The sequence below is a fragment of the Eubalaena glacialis genome, chromosome 12, assembly GCF_028564815.1.
Source record: "Eubalaena glacialis isolate mEubGla1 chromosome 12, mEubGla1.1.hap2.+ XY, whole genome shotgun sequence".
NCBI classification, from domain to species: domain Eukaryota; kingdom Metazoa; phylum Chordata; class Mammalia; order Artiodactyla; family Balaenidae; genus Eubalaena; species Eubalaena glacialis.
Genome location: NC_083727.1, coordinates 12,224,413 through 12,237,726, shown reverse-complemented (window position 1 = coordinate 12,237,726; position 13,314 = coordinate 12,224,413). Strand labels below are relative to the sequence as shown.

The window sequence follows — 13,314 nt, the reverse complement described above, 5'->3', positions numbered from 1 at the left end:
TCCTCTCTAGTCCTGGAAACTTCACCCCAGCCCTTCTCAAGCTCTTCCTAGCTTTGAGCATTAGATGTGGGCATCCCATCCTTAAGAGACTTGTCTTTGGTGAGGAACCAAAATTGTCCCCAGCTTACTCTGGAGCTTAGTGCAAATTAATCTGCAGGCAGACGCTCCCTCCTGTTTGCGCTTACCATTTTGCATGACCTCCTAACAGAGCGCTTGTCACTTTGCTCTATAACTTGACAGCTTTCACAATTTTTTCCACCATCACCTACAAAAGAAAATATATTTTCCATTGCAAATCAATGCATACAGATGCATATATATGACTGATACAGAGATATAGACATATATCCATGTGAGTTGCCTTACCTTTACTCCATGCTCTCTGATATTTTCCATTCTGTGCTATTCTGTTCTACTTTGTTCATTTATTTATTTTGAGTGCTGTTCAAGACCCACTAAACTGGTTTCATGATCTTCTATCTAATTGGGCTACAAGCTGCTGTTGGAACAACATAGTTCTGATTAACGTGCTTGACTCCCCCCTGCCCCATTCCTGCTAGACTGTGACCTCACTGTGGGCAGGAGGCGGAGCTTATCCATTTCTCCTTTGTAGACTGACCACCCACCTTGGTGCCTGGCAGGTAGCAGATGCTCAGGTAAATACTAGTTGAACCAAGGAACCCAGCCTCATTTGTAAAATTTGTGAAATGGAGAGGTGCCCAGGCATACCTGTGGGACAGTTGTGAGAACAGAATGAGATCATGTATTTAAAGCAGAGAACACAGGGCCTAGTACCAACAGATGTTCAATTAACACGTTTCTTTCTGGTTTTCTCCAACTGGCTCACCCTTTAATTGATGATCCGAACTGCACTGCACTTTCTTTAAGTGTAATGAGAGGTTCGAAGTCCATCAGCCTGAGGCCTCCAGCCACTCAGCACTCTGAGATTTTCCAAGTGCCATGGAGCCAGGGACAGATAGCCCTTCAGGGAGAGCAATTTCTTCTAGGGTTTAGCACAGGCCAGGCGCTGGTTGAAAATAGGGGAAGGTCATGGGGGCGAGTTGGTTTTGTCACACCCTAGTGGGACTCATTTCTCCATGAAGAGTGGAGACGAGCTCATTATTAGAATTTCTTTGCAAAAATGAAAATAACTTCCGCATTTTAAAAGACTACAAAATAAGTTTAAAATCAGCGTGAAATTTAAAGTGTTTTGTGACTCAGAAGTCTTCATAAGAGGTACTATTTCAGAACGCCGACACCTAAATGAAGTCTGATGTAGCAGAAAGAGCACACTGGTCGAAGAACTTGTGGTTCGATCAGTAACTGGCCACTAGATTGTGGGTAGGACAGCTTCTCTGGATCTTATTTCTTCATCTATAAAGGAGAATCCTACCCATTCCCAAGACTTTGTGATCACAAATATGAACTTTAAAGCCCTTCATTTTACATTCACTGGATCATATGAACCAGCAAGGAGATAACATTTCACTGAAAATGTATCTCAGCTTCAGAGTCTGAATCAAATACAGGACCTGCAACCTTTTCTCTTTATAACCATTTCTTGCTACTCTCACGCAGCAATACTAAATGATGCTTTAGCTGACCTGATCACCAAAATGAAGGGTCAGGTTATCTGTCATCTGCATAAATGAAACTTCAAAAATCAGGCTTTTGCATGCATCATCGCAGTAGTAATTCGTTCTGAACTGTACTTCGTCTTGTCCATGAAATGTCAGCTCTTCGTTTAATGCAGTGTGAATCAATCATTCACATATGAGTAATTTAACGAGCCCACTTGCTGTTTTCTTCCAGGACAGAATGACTCGGAAGATAATGGAGCTTCGAAGTCTAGCAGAATATGAAGTCCTTCCTCTTCGTGGATCTCGTTTAAATTTAAGGTCAGTAGTGAATTCCATTTGCTACCAGCTGGTACCTGCCCTCTTCCCCGGCTCCTAACGAGCAGGCTGTCCTGAAGTTAGCAGAGCGGTTAGAAATGCCTCGCCTGCATTGGTATGAAAGTCAAGATTTTTTCAGATGTCTAGGAGAAGTAAAATGCTTGGTGTGGAGAGGTTAGCAGCGCAGTTCTGTGCCCCCAGCTCCCTCATACAGAAGCTTCTCTTTCGCTCCTTCTCGGCACTGCCCCTCCCCCCCACAAAGATTCTGATGGAAAAGAAAATCGGATAATAAGTGGTTCAGCTCGAAAGGTTAAGCTCCCCGCCAAAAATGTCAAACAGGACTCCTTTCCCTTTGTTGTTTTCAAAATGAACATAGAGTCAGCTTCCATGGGGCACAGAGGGTGGTGTCACATTGGTTCTTGCATAGAGAGACAGAGAAGTTGGTGTCAAAAATGGTCTTCTGCTGACTCATTTGCTCTCTGTTGCTCGTGTTTGGCTGATTATGTTAACCTTCTGGTCAATCTCTCTGCCCTGCTGTAGTTTTACCACCTTCCACCTAAAATTAGATGCATGTCCAACCACGTCACTCCCCGGGAAGGCCCCTGTCTCCCCCAGGATTAAATCCAGCCTCCCAGCCTGCCTTCCAAGGGCTTTGGGGCCCATCCCTACCCCCATCCTCAGCCTCATCTCGTGATGCCCCTTCCTCACTCCCGGGCCCATCGTCTGCTGGGTCCCTCTGTGCCTTTGCTCTCGCTGTTCTCTGTCTGGCACGATCTCGAGCCCCCTCCTCCCCGCCTGCGTTGCAAGACTCACTCACGTGTCAGCCCGTCTGGGCAGCCTTTCTGGGGTCCCCGGCACTGGGCGGCAGCCTCCTCCATTGTCCCTGCACACACACCTTCGTTCCTACACCTACAACATCATGTCCATATAACAGTTTTACTTTTCTCTTGAAACATGACAGCGTTTCTTGAGCCATTTGTTAGCAATGGATCCAACCAATTTTGTGAAACCACGTCAGATTATTTCAAATAATTTTTTTGAGTAGAAAAAATATAACTCCTCCCCCCCAAACAGGATGATCTCTGAGGTTGATTGAGAAGAGTGTGCCTCCTTTTCACCCATGTGGGGAGCAGTATTTTGCCTGAATTCCTTTTTTTTTTTTAATTTATTTTTTTTATTTATTATTTATTTTTGGCTGTGTTGGGTCTTCATTGCTGCGCGCGGGCTTTCTCTAGTTGCGGTGAGTGGGGGCCACTCTTCGTTGCGGTGCGTGGGCTTCAGTAGTTGTGGCTCGCAGGCTCCAGAGCGCAGGCTCAGTAGTTGTGGCATGTGGGCTTAGTTGCTCTGCGGCATGTGGGATCTTCCCGGACCAGGGCTTGAACCCGTGTCCCCTGCATTGGCAGGTGGATTCTTAACCACTGAGCCACCAGGAAGTCCCTGAATTCCTATTTTTGAAAGTGCTCTTTTAAAATCTCTTGTTATTGGTAAATATCCCATTGAACTGTGATATGAACATTAAAGTTAAATATGTGGCTAATGTGAAAATGGTCTTCTTAGAGAGTTAGCTCTTTTTGTCAAATACATGGAAAAGGCCTGGGTTCAGATGAGCTGAGATGCCTGGTCAGTTCTGCACTCTTTCTGGGCAGAGCTTGAATTTCAAGAGCTCCCCTCAGCCGCTCCCTCCACAAATAAATGTGGGGTGAAAACCTCGGTGAACTGAGGATCCCAGGTGGAGAGAATTCCATTTTTGTGGAATTTCACAGCCTGTGCTCACGGAATGGCATTCCTGAGACTGTTGCGTCTGGATAAGAAGAAAAATTCTCTGTGACCTTGAAACTTCCGTTTTGGAGGATTCCTCCTCTATGACTTCCTCGTATTCATGGCTGCCCGTGGATCCAAGATCAACCATTTCTTCATGCCTGCTGAGAGACCGCAGCTTCAACATTTACTGTTTTGTTGCCACATTATTAGGAGCTGCTTCCTGGTTTGCACCGTAAAATTCTAGACTGTAAACACTTGGGCATCTATTTTCATGTGTGGCAGACTCACACTGTGGGCACACACCCCCCTTTTGTTACCTCTTTGAACACTGAATGAGATTTCAGGAGTGTGCACCTCAGGGCTAGATCCCTACCTTTGCAATGGGTACATACCCTACTCCACCCCACCTGTACTTTTCCCCCTACCTGAACCTCTGAGCCAAGGGGGAATAAACCAGCACATGCCAGCCCCACCCTGGCCTACAGGCAGCCCTACCTTCCAGACACACACACATGTGCACACGTGCACATTCTTGCCTGCAATCTCCCCGCCCCCAGGCATAATACACATACCTAAAGGTTTAAGGCTCTCCCTAAACATGCACTGGATGGGGACTTCCCTGGTGGTCCAGTGGTTAAGACTTCACGCTCCTAATTCCGGGGGCCCAGATTCGATCCCTGGTCAGGGAACTAGATCCCACATGGTACAACTAAGAGTCCATGTGCCACAACTAAAGATCCCACGTGCCACAACGAAGATCCCACACGCGGCAACGAAGGTGCCACGTGCTGCAGCTAAGACCCAGAGCAACCAAATAAATGGATAAATATTAAAAAAAAAAAAAGCACACACTGGATGTCTACCTGGGGGTCCAAATATGGGACGAGACTGCACAAAGGCACACCTTGAGTAATTTCTGAATATTCCTCCCGTTTTTCTTTGTATATCACCCCTCCTCCCCTCCCTTAGCCAAGACGTATTTCCATGAGGCCGTATTTCTCCTGGCTCCTGTCTTTCTTTCTGTCATTGTCTTTTCTCCCTGGCAGAGCACCAGCCTGAGGTCTCCCTGTGTGGATGCTACTGTGATCTGTTTTTCCAGAGGCGCATGCAGTGATTGTTCTGAGCCACTCACGCTCTGCCTCACCCTGTCATGACTGAGGCCACTGGCAGGAGACCTTGGGTCTGGATGGGAAGCCAGTCCCGAGTCCCATCATTACTTTATTCAAACCAGTTATGCTCTCTGGTACAAACTGTTCATTGTTGGCTTGAGCCAGGGACTGATACTGTAACATCAGTTCCACTGATCTCAAGAAGACCTCTTCAGCCTAACGCGAAGTGACCTGTTGAACCACTCTCTGAGAACTTATACGAATCATATTGACCCCGCAGTCATGTCAGGTTTTATTTTTTGAGTTTAGGCAAGTCACTGTGCACAAAAAACCATTGGGTGAGTGTGTGCACATTTGCACAAAAAATTGTAAGTCATTATTGCAGAAAATTTGGGGCCTCACCATTGGGATCAGAATTTTGAAAGATGTGCAAAAACATAGAGAAGAGTGAATAACCAAGGATGAACATGAGAAGGAATTTAGGACAGCAGAAGCCTTCAATGAACTTTGGCTTGCAAAGATGCAAAAGATGGTAAAAAGGACTTTTAAAACTATCTTTAGACAGAAGAAAGTGAGAGTGGGGGCTAATCAGTGCCCAGCTGGAGAAATTGAGCATGGGGTGGGCTGCCATTTTTTAATAGATATCACAGAGGGCATTTAATGAGCAAAGGGGTGTCAGGATCAGGTGACCCCTCCAGACCTGAGGGTCAATGATTCTATGAAACAGATGTTGAAATTCTGTATGAGGTCCACAAACATCCCAGGATGTGAACTAGTAAGATAATTCTAGAATTGGAAAGACTGCCTGCTGAAGAGTTATCAGTAATTATGGCTTTTCACCTAAAATGTTTAATGCATTTTCCACAATTACTGAATTTATTCCCAGGACATAGTTTATTCTCTGGGAGAATCCTATTCGTTCAGTGTGCTCCACTGTTAGCTGATAATACTCTGTACTTAAACAGTCCCTTTCATCTGTGGATCTCAAAGAATTTTATAAGGATTCATGAGTTCTCACATGTGACTTTGAATTTGTCTACACACTTGTGAAATGGATAGTAAACAACTTTACACCCAGGCCAAGGCAGAATACTGAGATGGTGTCTTCTGGGTGTCCAACTGCTGGTGGCCAAGATGCCCAAATGAACTCAGCCTCTTCCTGCCATTTAGTCCCGCCCTTTAGGTCAGATCTTCTGACATTCAACTATCAAAGAAGGTATGAAATTTGGGAGAAATTTCTCAACTTCTAATCAGCGTATGGGTTTGAGAATTGTGTATCCCGTCTGGCTTTGTCTTGTATTCTGTCCCACACACAAACCCACACACAAAGCCAGAGCTGTCTGGAAGGCTCTGGGACAGGACTGACCACTTTATTGTTGCCTCACCATCCCCCCTCACCCCCATGTCCCACCTTTCCAGCCCCCGTTACCACTTAACACTGTTTAACTAGTAACAGGGAATTCCTCAGGGGTCGGAGATAAAGGGAAAGCTTACCTCCCACCCCCCTGCAGTTCTGACTTTGACACATTTTAATAGTTAAAATCTAAACATAACCTGATGCCTTCATTTCCTCCCCATCTGTCCCTTCTTAACCCCCTACAGTCCAGCTTGCATCCTCTCCCCTCTACCGGAGTCACTTTTTAAACCTCTTCAATGACCTCCTTGTGGAATTCCACAAGACATTTCTTGGGGTCGTTCCACTTGACCTCCTTGATACTGTTGCCCACCCTGCCCTCCTCCAAAGTCTCTTTTCCCTTGACCTCTGTGGCCCTGCAATCCCTGTTTTCCTTTCCCCTCTCTGGCCATATCTCTTTCTCATTCGGAGGACATCCAGTGCTGTGGTCCTTGAGCTTCTCTGACCCTCCCGTGGGATCAACTCTTGCCATCCTTATCTCCCACGGGATAGAGATAGCTCTCCCCGTCTCCCAGACTGAAAATCCCAGAGATCACGTTCATACTTCTCTTCCTTTCATTTTCTATATCCAGTGGCTCACGGAGTTCCTATTTTTCCCCTGAAGAAGCTCTTAGCACTTACTGCCTTCTCAACTCGGAACCCTAGCACCCAGAGCACTGTCCCCCAAACTCTTTCGATCATGCGCATTAACAAAATCTGTACAATTCACTCTTCCAATTTTTGACTGTTTACGTATTATGTGCTGTATTAGTCTGCTAAGGCTGCCACAGACTGGGCGGCTTAAAGAACAGAATTTTATTTTCTCACAATTCTGGAGGCTAGAAGTCCAAGATCAAGTTGCCATCAGGGCTGGTTTCTGATGAGACTCTTCTTGCTTGTAGACGGCCACCTCCTTGTATCCTCACATGGCCTCTTCTCTGTGTGTATGCAGAAAGAGAGAGAGTGAGAGAGAGAGAGAGAGGCCTGGTGTCTCTTCCTCTTTTCATATGGGTCCTATCAAAATAAGGCTGCACACTTATGACCCTATTTAACCTTTAATACCTCCTTAAGGCCCCATCTCTAAATACTGTCTCATTGGGGGTTAGGGCTTCAACATGTGAATTTGGGCACAAGTCAGTCTATAATATACATATTTTCTATTAAACGGGTATGTTCATTTAAGATACATAAAATAGACTCAAAAAAGATGAGAATTTTAAAAGTAAGTACAAGTAAGAATTCTGATATTTTCTCCCCACATCCCAGGGCATCACCTCGGCGTACCCAGGATACACACCCAGCATTCAAAACCACGGACCTGAGCAATGACTGCAGTGTCCTAACAGATCTGTCCACTGCCGGGCTTTCATGTCGTCTTCCCATCCAGCTCAACCTCTGTATTAGCCTTTGTAAAACGGTGGTTTCTTCTTCCCCCTTCCTCAGAAAACAATGGTGCTCTGGGTTGCCCAGGAGAGGCCAGGGCAACTGCCAGCTTGACCTTCAGGGCCCTCCATGTCCCAACATGACCGCTGCTTCAAGCCATTGTTCCTCCCGCCGCCTCCCTCGGTGCCCCCTTCCTCCTCCTCTGCAGGTCCGGGTCCGGAGCCTGTAGTTTGCATCCTCACCACCTTCCCTCTTCACTCCCACACGTTGGTCCCTCCCTCCTTGAAGCTCTGTCCCATCCTTTGGTTCAGGCTCACCTGCCGTTCAGCAGTGTTACTTGCACTTTCATGGGTGCCATCTTTCCCCCTCAACTGGATTGCGGTCTCCAAAAGCTCACGGTCCAGGTTTCTTCTTCATTTTACATCCTCCTCTGAGCACAGACTCCGAGCCTGTCCTCTGTCGCTGCAGTGCTCCTCTGTCCTCCTTCCAGTGGTTGTGGCTGGATCGAGACCACCATGGGGGCTTTGGAAGCAGTGACACCATCTGGCTTGCTGTGCACGCACGGCCTGGTTGTGTTCAGAGCAGCCAGCTTAACGCGGCTGAGTTCCTAAACCTACTCCAGCTCAGCTTCTTGCTGATGCTATTTCCCAGAATTTGGTAATATATTCTCCTAAAAATTTAATAGAAGGAAAGTTGGCTGCTCATTGAAAAGTGTATGCTTGACTCAGATTACCTTAATTAATGTTGACGAATGCAAGATTTATTAGCAAAGCAGCCATCTCTTTAGTGCCCAGTGGGGCTCAGGACATGCATGTAAATCATTCCGATAACAATTTCCTGGATTGCACAAGGTGCACCTATTCCCAGAGAGCAGAGCTGGGGTGCTGAGGATGATTTGAGATGGTGAACGCTCAGGAAAAGAATGACTTTGCACACTGAAGAGGCAGCAAGCCTGGAGCTGTTCAAACCATGAATTCTCCTTTAAAACTCACCAGCTAATGCTGGCCTGAGAATTTCAAACCAGTGGACTAAAATGAAGATACCAACTCACTTCCTGAATTTTATCTTTATGGCCCTGTGGCTGCAATCCAGCCATCCAGTTCCCAGAGGCGTGCATGGGGACCATGCCATTACTGGGATGAAGGCCTTGGAGACCTGTTAGCTGAAACCCACTCTTCTCTGTGAAATGAATGTGTACAGGCTGCAAATTAGTTTCTTGGTCCACCTTTAGGAGGGGATTGCCCCTCACATTGAATTGTTTAATATTTAAACTCTGTATTTTTTCCTTATCTACGTGGTAAACTTGGCAGACTCAGCGAATGTTATAATTGTGCCCAGAGTCCAAAAGTCATTTCATAGTATATGTTTCAAGTATAATGTGGTTCAGTATCCTGAACCAAGATTATCTCGCCACCCTCGTTGAGTATTACACAGTAGCCAAGGATACTAACTGGCCCTGTGGGTGATACCCACGTAATCTGCAGAGACCATGCGGGTAACGCTCAGGCCATGTTTGTCAGATTAAAGTATAACTGCAACAATCCTGGAACGGTTAGTTGTTGATTTTCTCTTGGTTTCTTCATACTTTTGCATAAGAGCTACCCGTATCTCTTACGTGGAAAGCAAAGGGCTGAGTTGGAGAGAGGGACGGACCTGGGAAAGGCCGGGGGACACATAGAAATGTCTGCTAGTTGAATATTTCTTTGAGATTTTTGTTCTTTTCATTTTCACAAGAGACCCACAGAGAGGGAATTCCCTGGCGGTCCAGTGGTTAGGATTCCGTGCTTCCACGGCTGAGGGCCCAGGTTTGATCCCTGGTTGGGGAACTAAGATCCCGCAAGCCACGCAGTGAGGCCAAAAAAAAATTAAAAAAAAAAAAAAGAGAGAGAGAGAGACCCACAGAGAAAGAAGGAAAGAAGGAGGGCGGGGGAGAGGAGAGAGGGAGGGAAGGATCAAGAAAAGGAGACACGAAAGAAAAAGAATGAAAGGAAAGGAAGGGAGGAAGAAGAGAAAGAAAGAAAGAAAGTCTCCCTGTGGATCCCATGCGGTTTTGTGAGGCCACCTCTTGGAGGAGAGTTTAACTCAGGACACGGCTTCCCCTCGCAGCCTCCCTCCACCGTGGCTGTTGGCAGGGGCCGCAGGGACATTACAGATGCCACCAGAGAGGGCTGCGGGGCCGGCCTTCTTGCTTCTCTGGGCCCTCGGCTGAGGCCCGTGTGGGGAATAGCCACGTGGGTTGCCAAGTCAAGCATTTTTGGGGCCTGAGTCACACAGACAGAGTTTTAACTCTGTGAACACAAAGCAGGCAAATAAAGAACAAAATGCCAATCCCAGAAGGCGAGGGAATGATCATTAAGTGCCACTACAGGCCCTCAGGGTAATTCTCTGCACCGTTCTGTTCTGGGCGAGGGTAACGCAAACTCCTACGGCCTTGGTGAGTATCAGGCCTCCTCACTGTTTTCTTTAAAGCCTGCTTGGAAGCATAAGGGCGCAAACCAGGACGGAGTTCGGAAAGTCTGCGTTCATCGTTGGGGTTTAATTAAAACACACTGAGCCTTGCAGAAGCTTGTGGTTTAGAGTAATGGAAAATTTAGGGAATCAGAAACAGAGACGGATCTGAGGAAGAAAGGTCTGATTTTCTCCTCAAGCCTCTGGATTTCTTGCCTTCCATTTCCTCCCAGACTTATAGTTGACACCTTCTTAAACATGTGAATTATTTTTCTAATAAAGGATGAATCAATTTCATAATCACAAGTATTTGTTATTTACTTAGACAGAGGCATTATCCAAATGTTCATACTATTTCATATTCCCTTCTATTAGGTTAATTTATAAACATATATTTATCATACACCTCCCATGTGCAAAGCAAATGAAGGGTGCAGGGGGTACAGTTGTGAGCAAAACTAGACTGGCCTGGCCCCCTTCCTCATGGAGCTTCTTTTTTTTTTTTAATTTATTTATTTTAGCTGCATTGGGTCTTCATTGCTGTGCGCGGGCTTTCTCTAGTTGCGGTGAGCGGGGGCTACTCTTCGTTGTGGTGCATGGGCTTCTCATTGCAGTGGCTTCTCTTGTTGTGGAGCATGACTTCTAGAGCGCAGGCTCAGTAGTTGTGGCGCACGGGCTTAGCTGCTCTGCGGCACGTGGGATCTTCCCGGACCAGGGCTCGAACCCGTGTCCCCTGCATTGGCAGGCGGATTCTTAACCACTGTGCCACCAGGGAAGCCTGCGCAGTAAGATTTTAAGAACATTATTTTCCGGGCATTCTTGTCAAAATCAGTGTACAAGCAATCAATCAATTGGTCAAACCAAACACACTCGATCCCGTGTTGGGGGTTAGGGGCTAATATCAGGCAGGTCTATGAGAAGTTTTATTCGTCATCATAGCCCCTCCTCCCCAGAGCAATAAATAATGATACAATACTCCTTACGCACAGCTGGCTGTGTCAGTGACCTTAGTCAAGTCATTTGATTTCTTACTTTCCTTATCTGTGAAGTGAGGGTTTGGGCTTAATGATCTTTTTTTAAGCACCTTTTTTATTACTATCAACACACGAAGCAGGTACCTGCAGTGGTGGCCAGTGCTTTTACACTTTCCTATCCACGCCACCCTCCCACATACGACACGAACATTGGCCACCAGGAGATTAAAGGCAGAGAGAAGGAAGAAATAGGATAAGCACAGCAGAAGCATGTCAAGTAAATTATGCCTTCTGACTCGAATTCTAATTATTTTCTCTTGTCTTCCTTCTTCTACTAAATCCTGTTCTTCTTTCTTCTGTTATGTAGTGATTGAGTTCATCATCTTTAAGTCATTCATTCATTTGTGGAACACTTCAGAGTGTCCAGTATATTCCAGGACAGGGCTGTGTGTTGAGGATGTGGACATGAACAGTTTGACCTCATATGGTTTTCCCTCTACTAAAATCAGTACATTTTACCCAAAATAGTCCGTTGACACCCTTTTCAATTCTAGGCTCCTCCTCCTAAAAGGCTAGTGTGGAAAATATTTTGCAAACATAATGACCAAAAAAAAGACTAGTCTTTTTTTTTTCTTTGAGCTATATCTAATTGCTTACATTTCAAACCTAAATTTTTGAAAGACAGACCCTACACAGTCATCCATTACTCTTGTCCACACGCGTAAGCAAATAAAACTTATAGTTGCGTCATCATACGTGCCTTTCCTGTCGTCTGTAATAATGTTCCCTGGGAAGAAGTAAGACAGGTGGAATTTTTAAAGTTTTTTGAATCTCTAGTGACAGAGATACTTATGGTCATTTTATAACACCTACTGTATACCAGATAATAAGTGTATACTGATTCATTTTCTGTTTTGGTAAATAACTTCCAGAGAATGGCAGTATATCTTCAGAGGATGATAGATGAAGGACCTCCCTTTAAAAAGAATGTTTCAAACTAATTTTCCCCTAAGTATATTGGAAGGTTTTTAATGACAAAGTTCACGAAAGGGTCGTTGGACTTCAAAAATTCTCCTTGCTCTGTTGATATGACTTAAACGTTTTAAACTAAGAGGGTATCTGGATTTATGAGCTTCCACCTACGTCTTGGATTTAAGGGGGGAAAAAAAAGGTGTTTGGATTTATCTTCATGACCGATTTTATGTTTAAGAGAGAACTCTGTCGTGAGGTTGCTTTCCTCAACTATTGTTCATTTCACACAATTTGATCAGATTTTTAATTTATTTTTAAATTTTATAAAAATTTAAATTAAAAAAATTTTTTTGGCCAAGCTGCGTGGCATGCAGGACCTTAGTTCCCCAACCAGGGATCTAAACTCTGCCCCCTGCAGTGGAAGCGCGGTGCCCTAACCACTGGACTGCTAGGGAATTCCCACGAACAGATTTTTTAAAACTATTTTGTTCAAGTAGAGTTGATTGACCATGTTGCATTATGAACAGATTTTTAATTAAGGTTTACAGGTGAGTCACCATGAAAATGATGCAAACTCTTCTCCCGCCCTGGTGAAGCCATCGAAGGACCCTGCCCTTGTTTTGTGTGAAGAGGCCATGAGTGAGTGTTGGAAGGTCCCCTCCCCTAACCCCACGTCTGAGAAGGGCATTGCCTGCCGTTTCTCCTCCTCAGTTTAAAAAGATCCTTCTGGACTTCCCCATCACCAAGACACTCATCTATCATGATGACTAAATTAAAGCAACTCGAAGAATTGTTTTTACTTTATTGTCTGCATAAACTAACACCCCCAAGAACTTGCAGGGAGAGTTTAAGGGTGGGTAAACCACACACGTGACTGTGAGAGGGACGGGATGTCTCCTGTAGCATTTTCCCCAGAAGGTCGGCAGAAATGTGAACCAGTAATTCCTTCAGAAGACAAACTGCTGTGTCTGTGAGGAAGGAAGACTGCAGCATTCGGCATCCCTGAGCCTCGAGACGCTGGGCAGGCAGCACACGGGCCCACGGTGCTCATGGCGCCCACTGCTACACAGACTTCCTGTTTCTGATTTCAGGCCTTTCAGAAAATTTCCTGTGAAATGGAAATCCTGACTGGTCTTTTCTGGTGCATTCTTACTACATGGTAGAGAGCTAATTTCATATCATTGAGGAAGCTTTTCCCAAAGAGACTAAAACCGGGCTGCTGGAGAAAGTATAAAAACACACGTGCGGGAGACAGGTCAGCGCTCAGGCCCAGCTGCACTGGATGACTGTGAACGCTTCACACGCCACAGAGGAACTCGGGAGCCCCAGCACTCAGCCCTGCGCAGGGCAACTTTCAAAAGCTGCAGCAGGCCAGTTTC

At 45.6% G+C, this 13,314-nt stretch overlaps 1 protein-coding gene across 5 annotated transcripts in view; it reads left to right on the top strand.

Moving 5' to 3' along the window:
* Nucleotides 1-13,314, top strand: part of SCAF8 (SR-related CTD associated factor 8) — a 197,408-nt gene that overhangs the window by 168,018 nt on the left and 16,076 nt on the right. For all 5 annotated transcript variants that reach the window (XM_061207514.1, XM_061207512.1, XM_061207513.1 and 2 more), the window contains one exon: nucleotides 1,813-1,898. The gene's annotated coding sequence lies outside the window, so the exon portion shown is untranslated. The remainder of the gene's footprint in view (nucleotides 1-1,812; nucleotides 1,899-13,314) is intronic.